We start from the raw sequence: 15,957 nt of genomic DNA, 5'->3' as shown, positions 1-15,957 counted from the left end.
AGAGCAACTACATCTGCTTCTGAATTACCCGCACTTCTATCAGAACTAGATCCGGCCCTGAAATGCGTGGAGACGTTAAACAATATGTGGTGGAAAGGAATGCCCAGACAGCCAACACCTCCACAACTGTCTTTGAATACTAAACAATGCACAGCAGAAACTAGAATATTCCATGTTTGTCTTTAATCACTGAGCACCACTTTCTAAAATTTAAATTCGTGCCTTTGAGTCAGTTTTTGTTGCCAAAAGCAACAGGTCTTAACAGATATAGTGTGAAACCTATTGTTTAGAACTGGCACTAACTGTTCTTCCTCCCTCTGTAGCAGTAGGGATTTTTTCCAGGTATGTGGGAGGCAAGCTGCTTGGAGCCATTATATTGCTTGTTCTCTGCATGATCTCCTTCATTAAATAATCTTTTAATGCAACATTAATAGTAATTGCAAGATTACAGTTCAAAATATTTGATAACATCACACTACGCAGTTGAAAAGCTACCGATCTCTTCTCTAAAGCTGGCTGTGGGGGGCAAGCCTACTGTGAAACACCACCAGTCCCTTGAACTGAAAGCACTGCAATTCCTTTGTTATTTCTGTTCCAGGTCTGGATGTCTCACAGGTTATAAGTGGTACAACCCAGTAGCAGAGGGCAGAAGGAAGGAAAACAACTGGTTAATTTGTTTTTTATTTTGAACTTTTTAAAGAACATGAACAGAGAAGGGTTTTTTTATTGATTCACAAAGTGAAGGACTGTCGATCACCTGTTAGGAGATGATATTTACGTACTAGTAAATTCATCATGTTTGAATATCCACAGGTATTTCAGAAAAGTAAAATTATTCAATTTTACCTATATTGAGCCATCTGCTTCTTTTACATATTCTTCATATATATAAAAAATGAGTATTAAGGAGTTTGCAACTTTAGGTTCTGTAAAGCATTATCAAAAATGTGCTTAAGTCTACTATTCTGTCTGAGTTAAATATCCTTTCTACTGTGATTAGTATTGACTCTTTTTGACTGGCGATTCCTTCAGAAGAAAGAATAAATTGTAAGTTATTGCTTACATCAAATATTTAGGTGTAGTTAAACTCTATTCTTCCATTCTCTCACACCTAAATATCCATCAGTGTTCTCAAAATAAGTCACCTACAGGCTAAGAACTGGAAAAAAAAGGTGTGATGTCCTTCTCCTCTCTCTCCTGAATATTAATCTTCAATACGAAGCTCTGTGTTGATTCTGACTTTGAATATCAGTAGTAGTACTGATAACAATAAAAACCTTTCCTACCTAGAAAATTAACCTGGATCACAGTTAAAAGAAAATGCTACCAGTTCATTGGTTGTTATTTTTGCTGTATACTAATTCCTTAACACTAGACTCTCAACTGTCCTTAAGGAGAAATAATCAAAAACTTTACATCAAGGAGCATGAAAAGATGGAAGAACCCAGGAGGCACATAGAGCAAGACACAATTTTCACTTACACAAAGGTGTTCTTTCAAGAGCTTTGCAACAGAACAGAGTAAAGCCGAGACTTTGTATGACTGGCTACATTAGTCCAGATGAACTGTTTAAGAGCCACCAGAAACCCAGGTTGAGGATTACAGTATATCTTCCATATAAATGGGCAGAAACATCCAGAAACTCCATAAAAATCCACAGCTTAAATTGACTTAATTCAACATAACTAGCTTAGTTCAGCATAACTAACATAACCTTTCAAGAGCAGCTTTGTTTTGGAGTAAGGTAACCAAGCTCCTAAACTCAGCAGGCAAAAGTGAGGACAAGAATTCCCCAGAGACTGTGGAATGTGATCCATCCTGGATGGACATCACTGCTGACTTTCATTTCTGTGAGGTGTTCAGTCTTAAATTCTGAAAAAAAGCTTTTTAGAAACCATTTCATGATAGAGACTATTTGTGATCACTTTCTCTTAGCAGGACAAAGCTGCTGTTTCATTGCTAACATAACCTACCACTTATCTGTAGCAGGCTTTTAAAAAAAACGAACTGAACCCCAGGTTTTTTTCTGATTCCTTATCTTGAATTAAGAACATGTGAAAACAGGTATGTATGTCCCAAATTTTCAGAAAGGTGGGATTTGGCAACATAGCCAGACTGTTCTTGTGTGTATATCTTTCAACACTCATGGATAGCATAAGGAAACGTGCCATCTGCAACATGAGAGAACATACACATAGGGCATGACAGCAGAGCTGTGCATGGCATTTTCAACCAAACATCTTTTTAGCATTGGAAAGAATGTGCAAAAAGCCAAAAATATGGATATGGGTCCAGCATGGAATGACCAGTCAAAGTTGGATCAGTACAAGTAGTTCCATGAACCTAGATGAAGTGCCATTATTGACAGGAATTTGTCAACATGGAACAGATTTGTTAACCACAGGAGAGAGGCTGCAAAGGAGCCCAACAGCACTGCAACAAAGACAGTAAAGTCGGTGAGGTACAAATTCCAACCTTAGACCCATGCTGAAGCCTAACCCCAGTCAACGTCATCATATATAGGACTTCAGCACTTGACTGTGAGGTGAGAGCCCCATCACACTCCTTGAGCTGTTGTTGACCATAAACTTGCCATGTCTAAGCCACATCGGCTCTACCAGGTCATAAACACCGAAGCATTGTTAGGCATGGGCAGGCTGTTAGCATTGTATGGCAGGTGAGGACATTCCAATAATGGACTTACTGACAAATAAGAAGTCTTAGCACTGCCATTAATAACAAAATTGCTATGAAATGACATACTTTAAATTAAAAAAAAATGAAATAATTGAAAAATGAGCAGCAAGATTCATCACTAAAAGAACAAAAAAAATCAAATCAGAAGTAGCCAACCACCTATATCCCAGGGAACTTGTAATAACAGTGTTTTCTGCAGGACATATTAGTTAGAAATTCAGAAAAACTGTAAAATATTTTATAATTTATATGGTATATACATACCGCTGAGTATGAGGAATTCTTTCTGCATGAAAAGCCAGCAAGTGGCACCTCATTAAACAGGACCTAGACTTAATCTAACTTGGAACAGATAAAAAAGAAAGGATTCATATGAAGCTATCCTGCCTGGGGGTTTAATCTCAAAGCTTTCGAGTATAATGAATGAATTAAGTAGGGCAAGTGATTAACAACAAAGAAGCGATCACATAATAAAAACAGAAATAGTACTGAATTTAGAGCAATGTTTCCATTGTTTATGGACAAGACCATGCTGTGCTATTTTTATTGTTTTAACTCTTAAAGAATAGGCGAACCATATGACGGCACATGTTCTCCAGGTTCAGATGGGAAGATGTGGGAAATGGCTGCAAGCAGAATACCTAATGGTGCATAAATAATGGACTGTTCGGATATCAATATTTGTACCATTATGAGAATAAAATTCAGTCTGTAGGACTCGCCAATATTTTAAAACATATTTCTTTTAATGATGTAAGCATGGAATAAACACCATCAAAATTATGATGCTTTATATTACTGGCGTGTGGTACAGCTGGTTTGCCCATCAGCCGAAGCGGCATGGGGCACAGTTAGAACAACGCGATGCCACTCAGAGCTCAGCGCCTCAACCTCCGGCGGGCCCCCCACGCTGCCCGTGCGGGCAGGGGGTGGCAGGCAGCACTGCCTTTCCTCGCGAGCTTCCTGGCGGAAAGAGGAACAAGCACACACTGACAGATCACAGGGCTTTGTTTGGGCTTGTGCTTTTATGGCTGGCATAACTCAAATTAAGCTGACTGCCAATTAATGCAAGCCAATTCCCATCAGGGTAAATATGAGGTGTAGACAGGTACAAAGCAGTGCTCCTCTCCCCTCAGCTACACCCTAAGGTAAATCATGAAACACTATGGAGAGTCCAGGCTGTAAGTCCTAATCATGTTATCTAGACTGCTCTGCTCCAGACAGTTCCTTGCATTGCGTTCTTCACCCTCACTCGGGCGTTATTCAGTCCTGCTTAAATTAATTTACTCATGTTAAATCACAGGTTCTAGTTTAGGGGGATCCTGAAGGAAACCCACTGAGCAGAGGTCAAGATAACTCAGGGCCAACAGTGAGAAGACTCAGGAGATGTCTCCCTGGCCTAGCAAACTCCCAGGTTACCTATGTGACATGAAGGACAAAGATTCTATAGACTACCGCAGGCACAGATAATTGCTCCCGAGAGAGTTAGACAGCACTAAATCAGCACTTTGCCACCCGTCTTTACCTACACAGGCCTAATTTTCTTGAAGCAAGAGGGCTTAATAGTTCTTCCTGGGTTGTCAATTCTTCTCATAACAAGTTTTGAGCAATATAATCTCTGCAGGTTTCACACGCAACAGAACAGGTACCACGGTGGCCAGCAGATTAAGGCTTGTGATCTCTTGGATGCCTAAGTGAAACTTGAGAACACATAACAACCAAATAGTATATTTTCTTCTACTAAATGAAGGTACCGGTCCAAATAATGCTTCAGGGTCTAACAGGTATCAAACGAATTACACATAATCCTTCTCTCGTGGTATTAAAAGAAAGAATATACTTGCAGTGTCTTTTGTTGCCTTCACAAACAAATTTAGTGTATACTGAAGTATACAGAGGGGTATAAACACAAGCAGCTTGAAATTTGAGATTTCAAGACAGAGATCACTAGGGAAAAACCCAGATTTTCTCAAGGCACTTCATTGGCTCATAAATTTTGCTCTCCATTCACTAAAGCTTTCAGGAAAGAGAAAGAGAGGATAAAGGCTGTAATTGATGGTACAATGCCCACAAGCCTCAACAGATGTGATCCCTCGTAATGAAGCATGTGGGCCTAATTTGGCATTACTTACTACCAGGAGGATCTTATGCAGGGTATCTTTCTAAATCTATGTTTGGTTGGCACCTGTGCCTTGTTGAAACTGGCATAGCACCTTCTGAGTGGGCATAATGCCATTCTAGCAGATGGGCATGGGAGCAGACAGGATGCCAGCGATCTAGTATTGCATTTGCAACAAACTTAAAGTAGAAGGGTCTGAGGTCTCATCACAGGACAGCTGAGGTGGGAAGACACCTCTGGAGATCAGCCAGTCTCACTCCCTCTTCAGAGCAGGCCGCATCCTGTTGGGTTTTGAGAATCTCCAAGGATGGAGCCTCCACAGCCTCTCTGAGCAATCTGTTCTGTGTCTGACCACCCTCACAATAAAAATGTTTTTTCTTGAATGGCCTCAGCACCACTGAGAAGATACTGGCTCTGTCCTCTTTACTGCCCCATCAGGTGTTCGTTCATACAGGCTGATAAAGTCTTCCTGAGCTTCCTCTTCTCCAAGCTGCAATCCCAGCTCTCTCGGCCTCTCCTCCTATGACAGATGCTTCAATTCCTTAATCATCTTCACAGTCCTTTTCTGGACTATCTCCAGTAAGTTTGTGTCTTGTACTAGGGAGCCCAGACCTGCACACAGCATACCAGATGTGGCCTCCCCAGTGCTGAGTAGATGGGAAGATCACCTCTCTTGAGCTGCTGGCATTGCTCTTCCTTGTGCAGTCCAGGAGGCTGGTGGCTGCCTTTGCCACAAGGGCATATTTCTGGGTCATCCCAGAGTAATGAACACAAAGTACACACCTACACAATTCTTACACCTAAAATAACTCTGAAAATCTAAAAGTATCCCCTGTGCTTGGGAGATCATGGTCCTATCAGGAGGGAAGATGAAAAGGGAAAGAAGGATGAGCCAGAGGAACAGTACACCTAGCACAATCCCCAGAAGGATATACCAAGAGGTGAGAGGAGATGCCAGAACTTAACCTGCTTCCCAGCTAAATACATTTCATATGAAAGCCATGAACTACTCCTCAAACTGGAAAGAATGATAACTGGAACATTTCTAAATAGCAGAACTGCAACCTATGGACCAGACATCACTGAATAAAAATAACTCAGCTGATGCCAATTTACAACAACTGACAACTAGGTCCAGTATTTTGAAACAGCCTAATGCTTTCCACTGGTCCTTCAGACCATTAACTGATTAGCTCTCAGGTGCAATAGCACCTCCCTGTAGTGCCCATAAAAGCAATTTAGTCCACTGGGGAAAGAAATACCAGATATGAGCTAAATCCTATTTTCTTGGGAAGATTTAACAACTGAGTTAATACTTTATAGTAGATTTACTTTTTTTAAAAATTAAAAACCGGAATCCTCACTTTATTTTAAGCCTCTGAATCTATAGACAGAATATGCATGCTATATATGCATTTGTATCAACTGACAACTTCAATGTGTTAAATAGAGTGATGCAAGATGTGGACCTAGTCCTCACCCTCACATATTATTGCTCAACTTCATGAATAAGTGCGTAGAGAACATTAGATTTTACTCTTTTTCCTTGCATCAGTGTTTGCTTTGGTTGCAGTGCAAATGCCTGCTAAAGCAAAGATATCACTGGAGCCCATAACTATTATCTTTCTGTTATTTTTTGGTTGTGGGTTTGGGGTTTGTTTGGTTTTTTTTTTTTAAGTAGTCCTTGGTAAAAAGGACACTCCTCTGATTGAAATTCATCACTTGAAAGAGGAAATAATGCATCCTGGATGACAAAATGGTTTATGAATGGTATTCTAATAAAACATTGCACCAAACCCACAAATCACACAAACTGCATAGATTGAAGTGACCCTGTATTTTGAAGTGCATGCATAGTGATTTGCATGATATTCATTGTGTTAAGGTTGAAAACATTATTAACATCTTTGCTCTAAACCTAACAGACCAATTTATTCTAACTGGCACTAATAAAATGTATCATTAGCAAACAGGGGTCAGTGGAAAACACAGCACAGAGAACATGCAGAAGAATAACAGATAGTTCAAGAAAAAGGATTAAATCTACTTCAGGCTGGCACTGTACAAGTGGCTCATCAGAGCATTATTCTAACAAATGTAATCTACAATATACCAAAACTGTAGTCATCTATTATGCTCAGTGTTAAAGCAAAATAGTACTTAAGGAAAGTGATGCAGAACAAAATTATATTAGCTCCTTGGATCATCTTTAGTGATGTTAAATTTAAAGTATGATATTTCTGTGCTCATCTTCTTATCTTCTAAAATTATTCTTATACCTATTAAACTTGCAAATTTTTAATCTGTATTTTGATTTGCTAGAATTTTTCTATTCAAGATTCCAATTACTACCACTTATTTCCAGCATGATGAGCTAATTTTGCTGCCTTTGCCTTTAAGTCTTTAGTTATTTGCTTTTAAAACTAACCTGCAATGTTGATAATTCCAGGAAGCTAAAGGTTGCAGTGCATTTTGTTATAGTACAGGCTTGGTCATTCCTGTTGGATCCAAGTCTTTCATAACTTTCAGTGGTTTTTAAGCCTCTCATTGCACCATAAAGAAAAATATAAACCATTTCCCAATTAAACACACACACACAAAATCACACCACACAGGGAGATAAAAATCAAAGATAAAGTTGAATATTCTGCAAGAAGTCCTTAGACAGCTTGGGAACTCAGGTTTGTTGTGCCTCAACACACAGCATCATTTCTTCCTCTAGACCATCATGAACATCCCTACTCATCTTCCTATTCAGTTTTCATATTGCAAAGACACAAATATTCTAAGTTGTTGTGATTTCTAGCCTTATACAAACATTTAAAACTATTTCATATAAAAAAATCTGAACTGTCTCCAGGGACAACATCCAAAGATGTTATCAGCATTCATTTTATCAAATGAAGGTTTTTGTGTGGAGTATCTGGGAGGAAGTAAAGTTCTCATAGATGATATATTGAATAAATGAACATTCAATCACAATAAAGAGCATTGAATGAGCCAGACTTTCCTGTACAGGTGCAGAAGTAAAAAGTTAGATGCTGTTTTTCACTCTCTCACTAGCTCAAGTGCATTTATTCCATTCTTGCACACTAGTGGATCTGCTGTGTTTGCTAATGAACACAGCGCTTAAGAGGGTTTGGTTTAAATACCCAAAACCATGAGATAGTGTTTCACACTCATAAGGGAACAAATACAATGAAAACAGAATATGTAAGAGCTATAAGGCATCAGCAGTCTACAAAATGCACTATAAAACCAGAGAGACAGCAGAATTTTGAAAATAGCAGATCTCCATTAGGCTAATCAATTTAATCTCAATGATAATTGTACAAAATATGGTAATTTTAGTCTCTAACTGTGTGTTTTAAGCACCCTTTTGAATGCTATGTAATGGAGAGAAAGTCAGTGAATTAAATCTACTGTGAGAAAAATGCCTGCTCTTACAATACTTGGCAAAAATCTGGTGCTGGATGAAAGCATGTTAGACTTCAGTTCAGCGTGGATAAGGCAGAGGTAATGCTGGTTGGCAGACGAAAGTGTTTTGAAGAATTGGCAAGGTCTAAGAGTACTCCCTTGGCTGAGAGCATCTGCTAACCCATGGTGAAAGCACTTTATAATCTCGGGGTTTCACTCTTCCTTGCTTCTGGGCTTCACGTAGCAAAAGGAAGCAATCAAACACTGCTATATGTCTCTCTAATCAACAGGTTGTATCTTTGCCCCTCAGATTCAACCTCTGTCCAGTTTACCTGTTGCCATTTTTGCCTTGAACTGGACTTCTAACTCTTGGCTATGGTTCAAGTCCTACCAAAAGACTTTGGCAAGAGTGGGTCGGTGCTGCTCCCTGGGAGCAAGACAGCTCGCTGAACACAAAGCTACACCTGCGTTCCCTCCTCCCCACCCCTGCACCTAGTAAAGCAACATTTGCACCACTGTTCACAACCAACAAACAAAAACCAGCAGGAGCACAATAAAAACAAGCAGCTGTTTAGTATTGGATCCCTTTGTTTGAAGTTTACACCCAGCCACACACAGGCCTGCCGTGGGATGCTCTGGTGCCTGGGGGAGCCTGCTTCCTTTCTCTCCTCAGCCTCCCTCTCACTGGCCCATGGACCTGCTGAGAAAGTCTGAGAAGGGCTTGGAAATAAATGTTTAGATTTTGTCAGGTCCACACCTTTGAGGAGTAAGTGCTCCCCTTCACCCACTCCCACTGGGCGCCTCACACTCTCAACACAACGCAGACTGTGCAGAGGATACCACATCATAGCAAGTATTTAATAAAAATATATATATTTTAGGTGAAGTATGCATGCCTCAAATAATTTTGACCTAGATAGAAGCTGCTTTTATTAAGTTGCCACATCTATTACCAAGGAGAAGGAGTCAAGTAGGCTATAGTATTCCATGGGTTTCTTTTTACAAGCTTTGCTCTTAAAGGGGAACTTTTGAAACATTGTTCTCTCTCATCAAAGAAGATGAGAAAGAATAGGATTAAGGTGAAGAGAAGGATTTCTTTGAATAGGGAAGACATAATTACACATTTTCCATGACACATGCTGGAAAATGTAATATTGGATAATGCAAGTAACCTCAAATTTTTCATTGTATTTTAATAGAGAGCTCTCTTTTAAGATTTTTATATTATATACAGTATATAGTTATACATATAGACATTTCTCTCACATAAAAAAGATCGAAAAGGATTCAAACAAGAATAAACTCTTCCTCCCTAACCACTAAGGAAGCATGATAAAGAAGGACAATATCAGATTAGCTACAAATTTTCCATCTCATTGTTTCCCAAAAAATAAAATTTTATAATGAACATACTCTATACAAGCTGTGCAGAGCAAGTATCTCTTCCAAAAATGCACAGAGCAGTAGTAAAAATCAAGCATGGACTCAACGACATCTGTTGTGGCATTGTTATCAAATGCCATCTTTTTTACACAAATCTATAACAGTCACTACTTTTTTTGTGTGGAAATATTAGTTTGTCTGCAGAATCTAGAAGTTGGCACACGAGGACCGACAGATGCTTTGGTTTTACCTCATCTTCAACTTACTTGGCTTCTCATTACACTAGCTACAGCTCGGCAAATTATTCCTCTGCTTTGGAAAGCCGACAAAATGCCATCTGTCTCTGCATGGTTATCAAAACTAATACTGTAACGTGAAAAAACTATGATCTGAAATTGTACCTGGCAACTACATGGTGAGGTCGAGTATCCTGTTAGATTACTCATATACACAACTTTCAGTTGGTGGATGCCCACCTATCCTGCTGTGCACTCAGCCTAAGGAATAGTCTGTCTCTGACCTTTCTTGCATGTAACTGTTTCTCATGCCATTGCCATTGACTGACACTAATTATGGCTTAGAATGCAAAATGAGGTAGCTTCTCACCAACTGAGACTCCAAGGTCACTATGATTAGAGTATGAGTAGCTTTTGGTTTTTCTTATAAAAATGAGAGGCTGAATGCATGGAGGAAAGAGGTGGAAAGGTCAAGGAAAGAGAAAGAGCAAGATTACATCAGTGTGGATCAGCAGGAAATCGGGTTGGTCCAACAGCTACAAGATTCATCACTAAGGCTTTAGGGAAGAGAAAACATGAACAAGGTGTCATTAGATATACCAGAAAAGAACAAAAAGGTATGAAAAGGCCTGACAGTCCTACCCTTAAGCTGACAGAGAAGAAGTAGGCATCCTCAGAGTTTCTCTTCCTTTCTAAATACCATGGAAATTTCTCCACAAACTGGTGAAGTGCAGCTCAGAATAAATACAGACACATGTAACAAAGCTTGCTTTTCTACACTGCAGAAATACTTACATGCCAACTCCAGAGCTAGCTCCTGCCAAATACATTTTAGAGGTAAACTGAGGTGATGATCCTATGGATCAGCAATGGAGAGGTGGTCAAAATCCAGGCTAGTAGACACTGCCCTCTCTTTCATGGAGCTTCTGAGCTGCAGGCTGCTAAAAAATGAGAGAGCAGAGTGTAATTGTTCTCATCCTCCTCCTAAGCATCCCCTACTGCCTGTGGTCAGAGATAAGATAAAAGATAAGCTGGTCTTTGGTCTGAAACAAAACCATGTTATATTTTGTTGCAAAGAGAAGAGGTAAGGGTAGCACAAACAAGCCCATGCCTTGGTGTCTTTATTCAGCAAAGTCAGTATCAGATCCTGCCACCCTCTAGGACCAATAGACTACTCCTACATACTCTCTGGTCAAGAAACCATCCCTTGGCCAACCTTATTCATGGAACTGAGCAATTAAGCCTATATTGCACAGAGCGTACAATGCTAATTTTTATTTCATGTTTAAAACACTACAGAAAGAGCATCAATCTCCCTCTACCATCTGAGATACACGGAACTGAATATTAATTCTTTCTTTCGTAGTAATATTTAATATGAGAAAGGCTGCCCCCAAAATCTCTTGTCCCGTACGTATTTTCAGGCTGAAGTTACTCCTATCTTGCACTGATGTATGATGACAACAAAGTTCCCTGTTGATACAAATGTGAGTTTATTTGAAACTATTCAAGGTAGGCAAACATTCACATGAGGAAAAAATGCTTTAGATAATAGCTTGTTGGGTTTTTTGTTTGTTTTGGTTTGGTTTTTTGTGGAAAGACATTTTTAAGTTTAACTTACAAAATCAAAATCTACCCCTGAGATTCTACTGTTTTTCTTTATTATATCCATTTCCGTTTATCATGATTATTTTTTTATTTCTTAAGAAAAAGTTTGTGTAAAATACATACCACCTTTCATGCAGTTCTGGAAATGATTACTAGAGTTTCCTTACAGGCATTCATTGTCTGCTCTAGTGAGCAGTCCTATGGCATATGCCTTAAGAATGGTGTTACTTTACGTTGTGCTCTGCTACCCCTTTGAACTGGCACCATAATGTAGGACTAAGAAATCATTATATCCTACTGGAATCCCTTTCTGCAGAAGAGGCAGTGTGCATTGCCTATCAGTTACATTCACACCTCATCTAAATGAGTAGAAAAGAACAGAAAGACAGAGAAAGCTCAGAGCTTCCTCTCTTCCTTCAAGGCTCCCTTTTTTCCTTCCATACAACATTCTCTCTTGTGTTCTTGGCTACGCTGTATTATCATGAGCTCCTTGGGAAAAGACCTCTTCTCCCTATCTACAAAGAAATCATTAAAAAACAGTAATGTCTTGTCTTCACTATGTAGTTGGTTTCTCCTTGTATGTTCTTGCTCCCAGCAGTGTTAAGTCCATGTGTAGCTCTTATTCACAGGAAATCCTTTTAGTCTTACAATGAGGTCTTTGTAGAGAGCCTTTGGTGTTATTCTTCTGTATTTGCAAGGACTCTTGAATACCGGGCTGTCTGGGACACGGTATCTAGGGGAATAACTAATATAGGCTAAACGTAAACTAATTTTGGGGAACAAAAGCAGCCTTCGAGCTATATGCAAAGTTACTACAGGCTGTTTTTTCAATGAGGGTGAGTGGAAGTGACAATTCTTTTGCACTTAATGAGCCAGAGTAGCAGAGATTAGAGAAACCCTCTAAATTATTTGGCTATCGAATAAAAATCCAATTTAAATCTTGTAGAAAGTAAGAGCTTTGGTTCAGTTGTAGAATCAGGGTGCGTAAGCAGGGAAAATAAGCAGTCTTTTAGATCCAGTCCCTAAACTCGTAACAGTTTATTATATAAATGCCAAGCACAGATAATGAGAAAAAGAATATGTTAAGAATAAAGAAAAAAAGAAATCCTTGGGAGACTAAGAGGTTTGCTCAATGTTACCAACTATTCCATGCAAAACAGTAGCCTTTCTAGAGAAACTGATATGCCTTCCTCTTACACTCCTCTGGGCCAGGGCCTCTGAGGAGACAGCGGTTCACAGTGAAGCCAGCATGGCAGCATCAGAAGACATTTCTGCTTCCTGTTGCCCAGCAGCATCCATCATAACTTTTCAGACACCTAAGAGATAGTGAGGACTTGGGAGAAGGAGAATGAATGCACTGCAAGGGAGTGAAACCAGCAGAACAGCAATAGAAGAGCTAAGAAAAGATCTAGGGTATGGAGGACTTCAGTGAAGTATTCTCAGCCTTTTTCATCTTGGAAAATCCCACTTCTGCACCAGCCAGGAAAAAATTTTTCATTTCTTGTTTTGTTCACAAGCAAAAACTGTAAGCTGGCAGTGGTCCATTGCAAACAATAAACACCAACAGAACTTTGCCAGTTACCATAGTGGTTATACATCTTGGAGCCTATCCTTTTCTCTTTACTTTGGCTCTCTGTCTCTGCAGTCTGCAAGCTATTCAGGCCAAGGATTGTCTACTACTTTGATGACCACGTATGCCACCTCAGTGAGAAGGAATGCAAAGCTATGTGTACAAATAAATATTGACTTTTGGCCTTCTTGAAAAGTATGATTCCCTAAATGACAAATTAGTCTTAAAAAATGAAAATACACAAGTTCCTCTCTTAACACAACAAACAAAAATAACACACACACAATCTTCCCAAATACTACTGTAACTGTTAGTTTAAGAGAACTAACAAAGACTGACTTCCTGTGGATTTGTCATCCTTGGACAGATGTAGACTTAAACTAAAACTGTCTTATCGAGGAATGGGGCATTCACATCCCTCTTCTTTCTGGAAAATGTGTCATTGAAACTCAGAATCCAGATCCTGTTTTAAGGAGGACCATGTACTTTCATGAAACTTGTAACCATACTTCATGGAGGTCATAGAATGGTTTGGGTTGGAAGGGACCTTAAAGATCACCTAGTTCCAACCCCCCTGCCATGGGCAGGGACACTTTCCACTAGACCAGGTTGCTCAAAGCCCCGTCCAACCTGGCCTTGCACCCTTCCAGGGAGGGGTCAGCCACAGCTTCTCTGGGCAACCTGTTCCAGTGCCTCACCACCCTCACAGGGAAGAATTTCTTCTTTATTTCTAATCTGAATCTCCCCTCTTTCACTTTAAAACCGCTACCCCTCATTCTATCCTTACCCCCCCAATCAAGAGTTCCTTCCCACCTTTCCTAAGTACTGGGAGACCACTCTAAGGTCTCCCTGGAGCCTTCTCTTCTCTGGGCTGAGCAACCCCAACTCTCTCAGCCTGTCCTCACAGGGGAGTGCTCCAGGTCCATGATCATCTTTGTGGCCTCCTCTGGACCCGTTCGAGCAGGTCCATGTCCTTCTTGACACAGAACTGCAGGGGAAAGTCTCATGAGAGTGGAACATCCCCTCCCTCGCCCTGCTGGCCACACTTCTCTTGATGCAGCCCAGGAGGTGGTTGGCTTTCTGGGCTGTGAGCACACATTGCCAGGTCATGTTGAGCTTCTCGTTAACCAACACTCCCAAGTCCTTCTCTGCAGGGCTGCTCTCAATCCACAGGTCTCTGCTTTTCTACTCTGTCTCATTAAAATTATCAATACACCCAGGTAATAGGAGGGACATGAAAAGGGGGTTCTATAACATGGTCACATCACCTAATTTCTAAAACAAATAAGGCTCAAAAACCCTAAAAAAAACCCAAGATGGTGGAGTTAGCACAGGTTATGACTGATGAGGTTTCCCAAGACAGCTAAGTTAATCTAATGCCCAGATGAGTCCACAACACCCTCTAGCCCATTATTAAATACAAATCTATAGAGCACATCATTGTGTTCAGTCCTCAGAAGGCTGGTCTTTATGGTGACTGTAAAATTCTCATTAGGCTACTGGGATTATCTCTTCCCTTTATCTTATTTGTTTGGCTCTCTATAAATACTGAAGAAAAGACACGATGAATCAATGAGTGATTCAGATTTTGCCTTCAGTCTTTATCATCAGGCATTTATCTACTTTTTGTCTCTGGAGTTTTCTATCCTGCAGTAAATTTATTGTAGTGCTTCTGAGTAATTTTTTTCCTTTTTCTTTCCCTCCCTTCCCCCAATACTCTATTGATTTTCTCATTTTTACAAATAAGCATAGCAATAAATAAAATTACAAAAGCTCAGGACAGAATCATAGCTGAATAAATACACTCATCAAGAATAAAAAATTGTTGGCTAGATTGGGGAAGTTACAGCTCCCTCATGTACATTCTTTATTATGAAGTGAAAATGCAATTAGTAAAGTAGAAGAATCTCAGAGTCAGGCTTCTATTTCCCATTTTGCTACTGATGCACTGTGGCCACAGGTGGTGTATTTTAAAGTAATTGGGCAATATTACCTAAGATGGGGGTGAAATAGAGCTGTTCTAACTCTACTAACACCACTGCTTGACAAGGAGGTCATTGCATCACCCTTCTGTCACCATCACAACTCCATGCAAGATCAGTGTAATAAACAGCCATCTCTCAGGTTGGCTCAGAGATGTATAAATGCAATGTTGGCAAGCTGATTTTTAACTTCTTGGATTAAAAAGCCCAGTTATACAGCACATACAGGAATGATGGATCAATTTTCCTCTGAATAGTCAACATATTTTAGGAAGCTAAGTTCTTGTTCCAAAGTATTTTGAAATTATTTTGTGACCTTAAGCATTTACACGATCACAACATTTGGATTAGATGCCATGGCAGGATTATTTCACAGGGCAAGAGAAGGTCCATCTTAGTACTTTCTAATGTTAGGTTTTTGCTTTCTACAGATAGATTTCTACTAGTACAAGTACTCTCCTAAGAGCTGAAAAAAATAGGGCTTCAAATATATAATAAATATTTTCTGAAAGCGACTGTTTAGATCCATTTCATAGCCAGTTAAGGTGCTGCATGCTTTGAATATATGCTTAGAAATTTTTAAAGATTCATCCTTTTTGAAAAAAAATCTGTCATTTCACTAAGTCTGAAAACTAGTTATGAGAAATATTTTCAAGTAAAATATCTAATACATCACCTGTTCTTTTTCTGCATAAATAGTCTCTCTAAAGAGGTTAAGAAAGTGTGATAAAAAGTGCCAATTCCTCAGTATCTCCAGTGTCTCAGATGTAGATTTTCTGACATGAACTAATTCCACATTACAGTTGGGCTACCGCAGTGCAGCAAGGTGCCCACGAGTGTCTCGGCGCAGGGAAGGGGGTCCCGTTCCCTGGGAATCTGCTCCTCGAGAGGGAGGCGCGCCCGCGGCGGGGCCCCACTTCAGCACCTCGGACAGCTCCCGCTTGG

The sequence above is a fragment of the Strix aluco genome, chromosome 10 (assembly GCF_031877795.1).
Source record: "Strix aluco isolate bStrAlu1 chromosome 10, bStrAlu1.hap1, whole genome shotgun sequence".
Classification (NCBI taxonomy): domain Eukaryota; kingdom Metazoa; phylum Chordata; class Aves; order Strigiformes; family Strigidae; genus Strix; species Strix aluco.
This window is presented reverse-complemented; position numbering follows the sequence as displayed.